The following is a 12,809-nucleotide window of genomic DNA, read 5'->3' as shown; positions in this document are numbered from 1 at the left end:
TCATGAATGACTGGGCACATTCTTCCAGTTTGCCATTCCCTCATACCCTAAGTTTGTAGAGCTTGGGGTTGAGAATCCTCAGCGAATTTTACTGCCCTTCCGGTAGCCACGCCCCCAGTAGCTGGTGCAAGAGACCTCAGCTGTCAGCACTGGTGGGAGCGGTAGTTCCACGCCGCAGGTCCCGTGCCACCTCTAATTCCCTCAGTCTGGCTACCGCACTCACGGGAGAGCTGGGAGGGGCCCTTAAGGTTTCCCCGATGTGTGGAGAGGGAAGGCTAGGGGATTACACACCTGTAGCCACAGGATTCAGTGAAGTTATCTCCTCCGCTGCAGTCTGATGACGTCAGTTCTCTGCCATGGTGGTATCTCTTGCAAATGGCGACAGTTCATTTCCCTTTGCTGGGTGACCAATGCAACGGGTGGGTCCTTACTGTCTCTCCCAAGCCCCGTTTCAAACCTGTGGCCGCTACCTATGAAGGCTCGGCAGGCGAATGGGAGCTTGAATTCAGCCGATCCAGGCTCGGTGTGTGTTCTGAGAGGCCCAGACTGTTCACCCCAGATCCATGTCAGCTCAGCATTGCCTAGTGATCAACAGGGGCTGGGGATGTGGCTCAAGCGGTAGCGCGCTCGCCTGGCATGCGTGCGGCCTGGGTTGATCCTCAGCACCACATACAAACAAAGATGTTGTGTCCGCCGAAAACTTTTTCTTTGTGCTCGCTGTGAGGGCTCCTCTGACCCTTAGTCACTCCCCGTGCGAGCCACCAAAAGCCACAGTCTGGCTGGGCACAATTCAGGAGCCACTTGTCAAAATAAACTAACTTTATTTTTAGAACTACTAATGCCAAACAAAACAGCTCCTCAGGAAAAAACCCTCAGAGCCCAACTGCCACCACTGGCTTTCCACAAGCCTCTCACACCCACACAAGCCTCACCACCTCCCAATATCCTCCTGCTCTTGAGGTCGATTGGCCTTTCTTTAGTTTTAATGAAAACTATTTCTTTACCTTCACATCATTCTCTCAACTTTAATGACTGTTAATTTGATGAAGTTTCTTTCTTTCCACAAGCCAAACTCCCCTTGCCCTTCAATTAAGGAAGAGCAAGAAAAACATGTTTTCTCTACTCCACTACTGATCAGGAGACTTAATTCTCCTCTTCTTCATGAGTGTGCACAAATGCATCAGCACATTCAGAGTTTTCCTTTGATAATTTTTTTCTCTAATTTTATCTTCAAATATAAACCCAAGATATTTAAACTCTTTACATGAAGAAATATGAAACAAATTATACGAAATAATGAATGTTTCAGAAAGAAAAATGCAGATAGAAAATTAGCACACTATGTAGGAACTGGAAACTGGTGCAATCACTCTGGAAAGCAGTATGGAGATTCCTTAGCAAATATGAAATGGAACGACCTACTTATACCATTCCTCAACATGGGTACCCAAAGGATGGAAAATCAGCATTGTACAGTGATGCAGCCACATCAATGTTTATAGCAGCTCACTTCACAGTAGCCAAGCTATGGAACCCACACAGGTGCTTTTCCACAGATCAATGGAAAAAGAAAATGTGTTATACATATACAATGGACTATTACTTATCCAAAAGGATAAATGGAATTATGGCATTTGCAGATAAAGGAATAGAACTGGAGACTATTGTTCTAAGAGAAATAAACTCTTACCAAAAACCAAAGATTGAATTTTTCTCTATGATGTGTGGATGCTAACCTAGAGCAAAGGAGTGTAGGGAGGGTGGATTAGACAAATGAGGAATAAAGTAAAGGAGAGATGAGAATAAGAAAGCCAATAAAATAATAGAATGAAACAGACATAACTTCCCTGTGTTTATATCATGTTTAACCACAGAATGGGATCAAAATTTTAATGGGTTGTACCTCGTATATGTATATTATGTCAAAATATACCCTACAGGCTTGTATATCTAAAAACAACAAATAAAAAATAAGCACATGATAAACACTAAATCGTATCTATCTTTAGAGTGTGCATATTGAGGTAGTAATGAAGTGAGCTACACAACTATGAAATGGTTTAAATATTCCACAAAGTCATTGACGTGAAAATAGACCTATACTAAAACTGTATGTTCATTGTGAATTCAGGTGCCTGAAGGTGATGTGGAAATCACAAAAAATGATGACTTATTCTCTGCTAACATGGACTCACCCATTTACTAAAGCCATCTGTGGACTACTGCATAGATGCATAAAACACTGGTTATTAATAGGAAGAATAAACTACTTAAATGAGGACATTATCTGACTATAGTTATTCCTGTATTCATTAATTTAAACACAAGTGCAAGTTATAAGATTACTGATCTGAAAGATTTAAAATGCACACTATTTTATCAACCAGGATTCATATTATCACAAAAGTAAAAAGCCCAATTTAGGACTGGGGTTGTGGCTCAGAAATAGAACACTATCTAGCATGTGTGAGGCACTGAATTCAATCCTGAACACCACATAAAAACTAAATAAATAAAATATATGTATTGTGTCCAACTACAACTAAAAAATAAGCATTAGAAAAATCATTTTATTGTTTTTTCTATTGCTTTTGAATATTGAAATTTGAAATTGTTTGAAAAATATCTCATACAGAGCAAGAAAATTTACTTTTAACACTATTCATTTTTACTACTTCCACTTGAAGCAGAACATCTGAATACTATTATTTGTGCAATGTACATTAGTCTAAGATTAAAGAGTTTTTTTTAAAGTAAATAAGCCAGGAGTGGTGGCACATGCCTGTAATTCCAGCGACTCAGGAGGCTGAGGCAGGAGAATCACAAGTTCAAAGCCAGCCTTAGTAAAAGTGAAGCCCTAGCAACTCAGTGAGATCTTGTCTCAAAATGCGAAATAGGGCAGAAGATGTGGCTCAGTGGTCAAGTACCCCTGAGTTCGATCACTGATACCACCCCTCAAGAAAAAGCAAATAAAAAGACAAAATCAAACAAGCTCTTACATGTCAATCTTCAGAGGTATAAGGGATGCTTAGCTCGATGAATCTATTTTAAAGACAATGATTTAAAAAATTCACTGTCTAATTTGTAAGTACAATTGATGGGTCCTGGTGAGTAGGCAAAGGAGGCTTGTTGGCATTGGCATGGATTCTTTTGTCTGATTGTGTTGATGTTCCTAAAGGTGTAAAAATATCCAAAATTTATCAAACTTTTCACATAGAGGTGTTTTAATGTCTGCCACATATTTTGTGTCAGAAAAGTTATCTCAAATTAGGCAAAAACATGAATCACACACATACATAATGAGGGATAAGGGGAAAAAGGCACAGTTCAAGAAATCTGGAAATCAAGAAGAACTTAGGATGGAACCACAGTATTCCCCGTCAGATGTCATCTAAGATGACTGGGTTGCACTGGCTGCTTCACCACCTAATTTTCAAGAAAAAGAGACTACACAATCTGGTTCAGCTCCTCAAGCTATAGAGAAACAAAAATTTATGTTTATATGGAGACATTTTCCTAGGTAAATGCTACCCTGAATGTCTCTGGGGACAGAGTGCAAGAGCTTCTCAAAGAAGCATGAGGAGATTCAGCTGGGCATATAGTAGAGCTAGCAGAACAAGCCACAGAGCAGACCTGAGCAAAGCTGTGGGGTGTTACCCGCCACACAGATGGTAAAGGGGTTCTTGTCTTACTTCCCCATGATGCTGGAGCACTGTGGAGCCTTAAGGCTTTTGCCATAAGACTCACAGTAATAGTCAGCCTCATCCTCAGGCTGAAGCCCAGTGATGGTCAGTGAACCAGAGTTTCCAGATCTGGAGCCAGAGAAACGGTCAGGGACCCCTGAGGGTCGATTACTATTATTATAGATGAGGAGTTTGGGGGACGTTTCTGGGAGCTGCTGGTACCACTGCACATTATAGCCATCTCCTATATTTGTGCTGCTCCCAATGCAGGAGATGGTGACCCTCTGTCCTGGAGTCCCAGAGAGTGAGGTCTGCTGAGTCAGCACAGGCTGAGCCCAGGATCCTGAAAGTGAGAAAACATGGAGAGCATAATTTTTGTCTAGAAATGAGAGTAGAATCAGAGTCCATATCAGAGGACTATTCTACCAAACCCTATTCCTCCTCCATATCTTGTCACCCGTGCACTGAACAAAGAATGTGAGGAGGAGATAGGACCAAGCCATGGTGAAGGTCATCCTGAGCTCCGCTTTCTGTTCCCAAAGCTGAGAAGAGTTTCAACAAAGTCTCTCACTTGACCTCTTAACACTCTGAGAAGGGGAGGGAATGTGCATGCAAATTAAATTCCTCCAGTTTTCTTGATTACACCCTGGGCCCTGATTCAGACTCCAGTACATAAAGATGACCTGTGGGTGTGCAGGAGTGAAGTAGGCCTGGCTTAGGGTGTTGGATGTCACAACTGTGAGCCCTAATAAAAGAGCATCAGGCAGGGCCAGGTGGCTCATTACCCTAGTGGTGCCTTCCTGACCCCTCTTAACTGGTCTGCAGTGCCCCCTGTTGTCCAAGCTCATACACATCATCCTGTTACATTCTGAACAGAATCACATGAGACAGTCCTCATCCCCTCTGACTTTGCCTAGGAGGCAGGCCAGTGATCCCCTTCTGTGGCCTCCCCATTACCTCAGGATGGCCTTCTTCCTATCCTCAGACTCCTCATGGTGAATTTGTGCATAGTTCTCTTGATTCCTTCTTAGACAGGTCTAAGATAGTATGTTTGATACAGTTTTTTTCTCAGGTCAGAATTAAACAGTTGAACATAAACTTTATGGTTTTATTAGCTTGCAGGGTACCATCACATTTATCCACAGCACAAAGACTGTTCCACAGGTCCTTTCACATTGGGCTTGGCAAGGAACTCAGTTGCAAAATCTTTTGAGTAGCTATTTGATGTTATTTAGAAGATACTTGTATGCATGTTTTTGTAGCTTTCTCAGTTCACATGTTTTTAACTTTTATTGTCAGCAAGTGAGACTGAGGGTTGTGACTATGTGTCAGTCACAACCAAATAGCAGTTTTGTCACCATTGGCTACATGGAATTCCATAGGGGCTGGAAGCACTGAAGGGACTCAAATTGCAAAACTCATGAATGTCTTCAGACATGGATAAAAATGCATTGTCTCCTAGGCCCTGGCAGGTATGCAGGTAGTTTAGACATGAATATCAGCCTTTTGTTCATATTTGTTCAATAATACTCAGTGTATTTCACAAGGGTCCTATGATTCCAACTGATGAAGTAAAGCATATCCTGAATTTTTAAAAACTCTATATATTATATTTTATTTGTTCTTATTATTTATAGATGAAAGTAGAATCCATCATGACATTATAAATATATAGAGTCTAACTTTCCATTTTCTGGTTGTACATTTTTTTTGTATTCATATATGCCCATAGGAAAATAATGTCTGATTCATTCAACTCTCTTTCCTATTCCCATTCCCACTTCGTTCCCTCCCTTGCTCTTTTTCTAATCCAGTGAAAATCTATTCTTTCCTACTTCCCCTCATGCTTTTTGTGAGTTAGCAACAACATATCAAGGAGAACTTTTGACTTTTTTGTTTGGGGGGATTAGCTTATTTCACTTAGATAGTCTCCAGTTCCATCCATTTACCTGCAAATGTCATAATTTCATTTTTCCTATGGCTGAAAAGTATTCCACTGTGTATATACACCACATTTTCTTTATTACTTAATTAGTTGAAGGGCACCTAGGCTGCTTCCAAAGCTTGGCTATTATGAATGAAGCTGCTATAAACATTGATGTGGCTATGAAATGTAGTTGCCATTAAGTCCCTTGGGTATGAACTGAGATAATTTGGTCAAATTGTGGTTCTATTTTAAGTTTTCTAAGGAATCTAAATAATGCTTTTCAGAATGGTTGCACCAGTTGCTGTCCCACCAGCAACGTATGAGTGTACTTTTTTCCCAACATCCTCATCAACATTATTGTGTCTATTCTTGATGATTGTCATTCTGATTAGAGGGAGATAAAATATCAGTGTAGTTTTCATTTTCATTCTCTAACTGATAGAGATGTTGAATATGTTTTTATTATTTTGAAGTCCTAGATCCCAGGAAAATCAACAAGTGCCATTTTAGGGCCTAGAAACTTAGAAATGAAACTCAACTCATGATAGGTTGGAACTTTCCAGCTCTATCACAATTTGTAATTAAATATAAACAGGATTAAAAATCAAGCAATTATTTTTTTCTGTGAAAAGAGAAATTGTATACATTGTGCAGTCTAATATATTTCATATTTATGAAAGTGATAGTATAATGATTGAAATACATAATTTACATTTTCTGATTAATAGATTATTTTAATATTAATTAAAACACCAAATGTTTGCATTATCAAGTCATTTAAATTTATAAATATTAATATATTACATTTCAATAATTATTTTCTCCTTTCTTTCTTTCTTGTTTCCTTCCTTCTTTCCTCTACCTATGAGTATAGGCAATGCAGGTCCCTTTGTGATTTTCTGTAGTTTTAATAAAAAAAAAAAAACTATTTCTCTACCTTCACATGGTACTCTCAACTTCGATGACTGTTAATTTTCTGCAGATTATTTTTTTCCATAGGCCAAGCTCCACTTTCCCTTCAATTCAGAAAAAAAGAAAGACAATGTTTTTCTTCACTTCATTGCTGATCAATATATTTAATTCTCTTATTCTTCATAAGTGTAGCCAAATCCACCAACACATACAGATTTTTCTTTTGGTTATCCTATTCTTTAACTTTATCTACAAATACCAACTCAGAATATTTAAACACTTTACACCAATAAATATAAAACCAATTATATGAAATAATCAGTGTTTCATAGTGAAAATTCCAGATAGAAAATAAGCACATGATGGTGGAACTATATATTGTTGGAACCACTTTGGAAATCAGTATGAATATTCCTTAGAAAACTTGGAATGGAACCACCATTTGACTCAGTTATCCCACTCCTCAGCATACATTTAAAGGACTTAAAATCAGCATAGTACAGTGATGCAGCCACAAGAATGTTTGTAGGAGTTGAATTCACAAGAGCAAAACTAGGTAACCAAATCAGAGACTCTTCAATAGATGAATGCATAAAAATGTGGTATATATGCACAATGGAATATTACTCAGCCATAAGGAGAAATACAATTATGGCATTTCCCAGTAAATGGATGGAAATGAGACTATCATGCTAAGTGAAATATGCCAGTCCCCCAAATTCAAAGGCCAAATGCTTTCTATGATACACAGATGCCAACCCATAGCAGGGGAGTGTAGGAAGGGGAAGTATAGAAGTTCATTGGATTAGACAAAAAAAATAAATAAGGGAAAGGAGGGGATTGAGAATAGGGAAGACAGTAGAATGGCTCAGGCATGAGTTTTCTTAGGTCATATATGAATAAATGACCAGTATAACTCCTCATCATGTTCATCCACAAGAATGGGATTAAAATTGTAATTAATTGCTCCCCATATATGTATAATGTTCAAAATATACCCTACTTTTATGTGCATCTAAAACCAACAAATAACAATGAAGAAACAAGCACACAACATAACACTAAATCTATTCTATCATTACATTGTGCATATTAAATTAGCAATGAATTAAGCTACACATATATGGAATGATTTAAATATTGCACAAAGACACTAACATGAAAATGAACATACACTGAAACTGTATGTTCACTGTGAGTCCGGGTGACAGAAGGTGATGTTGAAATCAAAAGGAATGATCACTTATGCTCAGATTGCTAGAGCTCACCCATTCACTAAAGCTGAGCTGTGAATTACTGTATGTTTGAATGCATACACTAGTTATTCATAGGAAGAATAAACCAATTAAATGTGAATATTAAGTTACCACTATAATCCCTTTCTCTGTTAATTTAAAAACAAGTGCAAGTTCTAAGATTACTGAATAAGAGCACTTAAAATACAGATTATTTTTTTAACCAAGCTTGATATTATGACAAAAATAAAATAAACTAACTTTATTATTATGTTCTAAAACTTTGGAAGATTAAAAATTAAGTTTGAAAATATTTTTCACAATGCAAGAAAACTCATTTTAAAACTTTTAACTTTTACAGCTACCACTTGAAACAGGACGTCTGAATTCTATTATTCACAGGTATGGTTTACATAAGTCTAAGATTTAGAAGTTTAAAAAAGCAAATAATAGAACAAAATACAGCAAGCTCTTATATGGCAATCTGCAGACATATCAGGGATGTTTATATGCTTAACTCAATGATACTCTTTTAAAGACAATGCATTTACAGAATTGTGTCTAATTTGCAAGTACAATTGCTGTTTCCTGATGCATAGACATTGATCACTGCTAAAATTTTATTTCATATATAAAATTATGAATAATTAATAATTGAAATCAAACATTGTTATATAGAGAGTTATAATTATATAATGGTTGTTGACTTGAAGGGTTTGAATTCTGAGCTATACCTCCTTTACTGGTGATAATTCATAATTTTATTATTAGTAGTATTAATATGATTTTGTGAGTTTTTGGTTTTGCTTTTTACAGATTCTATAAGAATTGTGTAATGGGAGAGATTTATGGTATGCCACTAAAATAAACCAGAATCTGATGTCTTATTTATAAACAGTGAAGTTCTTTTTTAAATTTTTTAAAAATATTTTATATATATATATTTTTATTGGTTGTTCACAACATTACAAAGCTCTTGACATATCATATTACATACATTAGATTGAAGTGGGTTATGAACTCCCAATTTTATCCCAAATGCAGATTGCAGAATCATGTCAGTTACACATCCACAATATTACATAATGCCCTATTAGTAATTGTTGTATTCTGCTACCTTTCAATATTTTTAGATGTTATATATGACATCAGAATGAATTACAATTCATATTACACATATACAGAACAGTTTTTTATATCTCACTTTGTGTACAAAGTATATTCATACCATGTTTGCATCTCTATACATGTAGTTAGGTTATGGTGTCAATCTCATTCCACCATCTTTTCTACCCCTATGCCCCCTCCCTTTTGGTTCTATCCCTTTCCCTTATCAAGAATTCCTCTATGCCTCCCATGCTCCCCCTCCCAAACCCACTATAAATCAGCCTCCTTATATCAGAGAAAACATTCAGCATTTAGTTTTTTGGGATTGGCTAAATTCACTTAGCATTATATTTTCTAGGCCCATCCATTTACCCACCAATGCCATGATTTTATTCTCTTTTATTGCTGAGTAATATTCCACTGTGTATGTACACCATACTTTCTTTATGCATTCATCTACTGAAGGGCATCTAGATTGGTTCCACAGTTTATCTATTATGAATTGTGTTGCTATAAACATTTATGTGGCTGTGATCCTGTTTTTAAATTCTTTGGGTATGCTGGGATAGCTGGGTCAAATGGTGGTTCCATTCTCAGTTTTCCAAGGAATCTCCATACTGATTTCCCTATTGGCTGCACCAATTCACAGTCCCACCAGCAATGTATAAATATGCTTTTTTTCCCATAACCTCACCAACACTTATTGTTGTTTGTATTCTTAATAGTTGCCATTCTGACTGGAGTGAGATGAAATCTTAGAGTGCTTTTGATTTGCAATTCTCTAAATTCTAGAGACATTGAAACTTTTTATTCATATATTTGTTACCTGATTGTATATCTTCTGAGAAGTGTCTGTGTTTGTTTAGTTTCTTGGCAAATTTATTGATTGGGTTATTTGTTTTTAATTTTGTTGCTGTTGTTTGTTTGTTTGTTTGGTGTTTAGCTTTTTGAGTTCTTTATGTACCCTAGAGATTATTGCTGTATCTGATGTGCATGTAGTAAAAATTTGCTCCAAAAACGTAGGCTCTCTATTCGCTTTACTGATGCTAAGAAGAAGCTTTTTAGTTGAAATCTATTCTTCTGCTATAAGAGTCTTATTAAGGAAGTCGGGGACTATTCCGACATGAAGAAGATTTGGGACTACTTTTTATTCTATTAGATGCAGTGTCTCTGGTTTAATTCCTAGGTCTTTGATCCATTTTGAGTTGAGTTTTCTGCATTGTGAGCAATAAGGGTTTAATTTCATTTTGTTGCATATGGATTTCCAGTTTTCCCAGCACCATTTGTTGAAGACGCTACCTTTTCTCCAATGAACATTTTGGGCACCATTGTCTAATATAAGATAATGGTAATTATGTGGGTTAATCTCTGTTTCCTCTATTCTGTACCATTGGTCTACCAGTCTATTTACGTGCCAATACCAAGCTGTGGTTTGTTACTATTGCTCTGAAGTATAGTTTAAGTTCTGGTATAGTGATGTCACCTGCTTCATTCTTCTTGCTAAATATTGCTTTAGCTTTTCTGGGTCTCTTATTTTTCCAGATAAATTTTATGATTCATTTTTCTCTTTGAGAAATGTCATTGGGATTTTGATTGGAATTGCATTAAGCCTGTATAGTGCTTTTGGTAGTGTGGTCATTTTAATAATATTAATTCTGTCTATCCAAGAGCAAGGTAGATCTTTCCATCTTCTTTTTAATATTTTTTTCCTTTGGCTTTCTGTAGTTTTCATTGTAGAGGTCTTTTATCTGTTTTGTTGGTTGACTCCAAAGTATTTTATTTATTTATTTATTTATTTATTTATTTATTTATTTATTTATCTATCTATTTTCAAGGCTATTGTAAATGTGGTAGTTTTCTTCATTTTTCTTTAAGAGGATTTCTCACTGATATACAGAGATGCATTTGATATATGGGTGTTGACTTTATTTCCTGGTACTTTACTGAATTGTTTACTAGTTCTAGATATTTTCTGGTGGAATTTTTCTTGCTCTTCTAGGTATAGAATCACATCATTGACAAGTAGTTATAGTGTGAGTTCTTCTTTTTTCTGTGCATAATCATTTAATTTATTTTGTCTGTCTAATTCCTCTGGCTAGGGTTTCAAGAACTATGTTAAATAGAAGAGGTGAAAGGGGGAATCCCTATCTTATTTCCATTTTTACAGGGAATGGTTTCAATTTGTTTCCATTTACAATTATGTTAACCTGGGGCTTAGCATAGGTAGCTTTTATGATGTTGACCTATGTTCCTGTTATTCCTAGCTTTTCTAGTGTTTTGAATATATATGGATGTTGTATTTTGTCAAAACCTTTTTCTGCATCTATTACAATGACCATATGATTCTTGTCTTTAAGTCTATTAGTGTGATTAATTACATTCATTGATTTTTGTAGGTTGAAACATCCTTGCAGCTCTAGTATGGACCCCACCTTAATCATGGTGCACTACCTTTTTTATATGTTTTTGTATTTGATTTTCCATAATTTTATTGAGGATTTTTGCATGCATGTTCATTAGACATATTGGTGTGAAGTTTTCTTTTTTGATGTGTCTTTGCCTGGTTTTGAAATTAAGTTGATATTGGCCTTATAGAATGAGTTTGTAAATGCTTTCTCTTTTTCTATTTTATGAAATAATTTCAAGAGTATATGTATTAGTTCTTCCTTATAGGTCTTGAAGAAGTCAGATATGCATCTATCTTGTTCTGGATTTTTCTTTGTTGGTGGGCTTTTGATGGCATCTTCTATTTTATTGCTTCAGTTTAAATTGTATATATCTACCTGATTCAATTTGGGCAAACTTTGTGACTCTAAAAACTTGTCAATGCCTTTGATATCATATATTTTATTGAAGTACAAGTTTTCAAAATAATTTATAATTCTATTCTGTATGTTCTTTTTTAACCCTGTTGTGATAATTTTTTTCTCATCACATATGCGAGGAATTTGAGTTTTCCCTTTCCTTCTCTTTGTTAGCATGGCCAAGAGATTGTCAATTTTACTTATTTTTTTTTTTGAATTACCAAATATTTTCTTCATCAATTTTTTTTTAGTTTTTTTTTTTAATTTCAAATATTTCAGGTCTTATTTTAATTATTTCTTGTCTTCTACTCCTTTTGGTGTTGATTTTTTCTTGTTTTTCTGGCCATACTACAAACAAATTTATAAAAATTTTAAGACATTTTACATTAAAATTCCAATTATGTTCTTCATATCAATAAAAAGCAGTCATGAAGTTCATTTGGAGAAATAAGTGTCCTAAAATACACAAAGAAATTATCAGTGTGAAAACGGAAGCAGGAGGCCTTACGTTATTCTACAGAACTATAGTAACAAAATTGGCATTGTATTAGCACCAAAACAGACATAAAGACCAATGGTATAGATTAGAATACACAGAGACAAACCCAGATAAATATAGTTATCTCATACTAGACAAACACACCCTAAATATACAGTGGAGAAAAGATAGAATCTTATAACTAATTTTTTTTAAAAGAATAAATCCCTAAAGAAAAAAAGAGTACCTCTTCAATAAATGGTGCTGGGCAAACTGAAAATCCATATGCAGCAAAATAAAACTAAGCTCCTGTCTCTCACCTGCACAAAACTCAAAGTGGATGATGAAACATGGCATTAGGCCAGATCCCTGTATCTATTAGAAAATAAATTAATTGCAGCTCTCTATCATGTTAGTTGAGAAATCAAATTCCTCAACAAGATTCCTAAAGCACATGAAGTAAAATTAAGAATCAATAAATGGGATGGTATCAAACTAAAAATATTCTCCACAGCAAAGGAAACAAGAATATGAACAGAGAGTCTAGAGAATCAGAGAAAATCTTTGCCACCTGTACCTCAGACAGAATACGAATCTCCATGATTTATAAATAATTCAAAATATGTAACACAGAGAAAAAAATAACCCAATCAATAAATGTGT

General features: G+C 35.6%; 1 pseudogene; it reads right to left on the bottom strand.

Annotated features, from left to right (window-relative positions):
• Positions 1–3,688: 3,688 nt before the first annotated feature.
• Positions 3,689–12,503, bottom strand: LOC113177258 (immunoglobulin lambda variable 1-40 pseudogene; annotated as a pseudogene).
• Positions 12,504–12,809: the final 306 nt, after the last annotated feature.

The sequence above is a fragment of the Urocitellus parryii genome, chromosome 3 (genome assembly GCF_045843805.1).
Source record: "Urocitellus parryii isolate mUroPar1 chromosome 3, mUroPar1.hap1, whole genome shotgun sequence".
Lineage (NCBI taxonomy): Eukaryota > Metazoa > Chordata > Mammalia > Rodentia > Sciuridae > Urocitellus > Urocitellus parryii.
The sequence above is the reverse complement of the archived record's forward strand: the minus strand, read 5'-3'. Positions and strand labels throughout refer to the sequence as shown.